Genomic DNA, 2,219 nt, shown 5'->3' on the forward strand with positions numbered 1-2,219 from the left:
AGAAGGAGGAGCTAGATGTCTCTGGAGAAGGACATCATGCTTGATAAAGTAGAGACAGTGTAAAAAAAAAAGCAAGAAAGACCTTCACTTAGATGGGTTACAACTATGGGCCCAAGCAACAATTTTGAGGATGGTGCACGGCCAGGTGGTACTTCATTCTGTTGTGCACAAGTTACATAAGGTGGTGGATCATTCTTTTCTAGAATCTTTGTGAGTGTAATTGTTTCAACAACTGCTAACAACAACAGCTTTGAAACCAGTCTTTGAAAGCTGAGGTTTAGTGTTAGACATACTATTTTGGCATTCAAGTGTCAAGTAGAACAAGCTCACATTTTGTTTTGCTATCATATTACCATTCCTGGTGCCGTGAGTAGCAAGGGGCTAATTGGGTGAGGTCGAAGGATGTCTGGGTCAGCAAAATCCGCTATAAGTAATATGTAAAAAATTCACTGATGAAAATATGATAAAATTATTTTGTCACACAGCAATAATAATACTAAAAGCTAACTTTTAGGTCTATGATGAGCATTAAATGAGATCGTGTAGAGAAATGTACCTGTCCCAGATGGAAGCCCTGAGAAGTAACTAACATTAGCTATTGTCCTTGGGCCGTAGCCTCTCCCTCTGCTTCCCTCTAGCCCTTTCCTGGATTGTATATTAATAATGGTGATGATATGCAAGAAGCAGAGGGAAGGGACAGGGAGTTATAAGCTCATGGCAATAGCGCCATTTTCTTAAGGCTTTGATGCAAAGCCTCTGATACAATTTGTTAGCCCACCCAACCCTGCAAACCAGAAATTGGGTTTATATTTGATCAATTTGGCTGGGCCACTGAAGCTTCATGTGTCAACAGTAGCACTGACTTATTGCTATAAAGCTCTCAGGTGCCTGGCCTGCTGCTCCATGCAACCAGCTTCTGGTCCCCACCTCCCCCAGTCCTACACAGAAAGAAAGAAAGCAGGCTGCACTTCTGGGTGTTGCTTGTGGCTCTGAGAATGTGTTAAACAATTTATCATTATTTCAAAGCATGGCTTCACTAATGAGAGAGAAACAAATGCCGCAACAATTGAAGCTGGACTTTTTAAAAATAGCTCTGCTTTTCATCATTTGCTTTTAGCATGTAACATGTATCAGTAAAAGTGTATATCTCTGATTTTAAAGTAACCTTGAAATATCATGATTTATGGAAAACACACACACCTATACACAAAAACAGTAACCCTTGGGTGTTCATGCCTTGACTGTTTTTCAAGATCTATTTGGTGTGGTAGGATACTCAATGGACTGCCATCTGAAAATGAGATGGTTTGAATCCTTCAGGTGCTCCATGAGAGAAAGATAAATCAACATGGTGAAAAGAAAACCTACAGACTGGGAACAATCCTTTGGCTATACCATCTCAGACAAGAGTCTCATAACAAAAGTTTACAGAATACTCCTGGGCCTCCACAAGAAAAAGACTGATAACCCAATTATAAAATGGGGAGAAGACATGGAAAGAATTTTCACAGAGGAAGATATTCCCTATTGGAAATTTTTTTTAATGCACACATGCATTTAATCTTTAGAATGTACCATGCATCAATTTTATCCTCTTTAGATTGTGGATTTTTGGCAGTCTCTTTATACCTTGGACTAGCACTTCTAAGCTTGATTCCAGTTAGTCCCTTATGAACGTTATGATTTTGGGCTTGACTTTCACATCTCTGATCCACCTTGAGTTGATTTTTTGTGTATGGTGTGAGATAAGGGTCCTGTTTCAGCTTTCTGCAGGTGGAAGTCCAATTTTGCCAGCAAAATTTTTGATGAGGTTATCATATCTCCATTTGATAGCTTTCATTTCCTTATCGAATATTGGTTGACTATAGATAGTTGGGCCTATTTCTAAATTTTCAATTCTGTTCCATTGATTGATGCCCCTGTCTTTGTACCAGCACCATGGTGTTTTGGTTAACACTGCTGTGTAGTAGATTTTGAGGCTAGGGAGTGCTATGCCTCCAACCTCATTTTTGTTTCTTAGAAATGGTTTCCTTATTTGGGGTCTCTTGTCTCTCCAAATAAATTTGATAATTTCCCTTTCAATCTCCTTGAAAAAATGAATTTGTTATCTGGATTGGGATTGTATTGAACATGTGGATTGCTTTTGATAGGATTGTCATTTTCACAAGATTGAGTCTTCCTGTTCATGAATAGGGCACATTTTTCCATTTCTTTTATAT

At 38.8% G+C, this 2,219-nt stretch overlaps 1 pseudogene; it reads right to left on the reverse strand.

Moving 5' to 3' along the window:
* Positions 1 to 344: 344 nt before the first annotated feature.
* Positions 345 to 2,219, reverse strand: part of LOC102870412 — a 31,784-nt pseudogene continuing 29,909 nt past the window's right edge.

This window comes from Elephantulus edwardii, unplaced genomic scaffold (genome assembly GCF_000299155.1).
Source record: "Elephantulus edwardii isolate Elephantulus edwardi_28Jun2011 unplaced genomic scaffold, EleEdw1.0 scaffold00090, whole genome shotgun sequence".
In the NCBI taxonomy this organism is placed as follows: domain Eukaryota; kingdom Metazoa; phylum Chordata; class Mammalia; order Macroscelidea; family Macroscelididae; genus Elephantulus; species Elephantulus edwardii.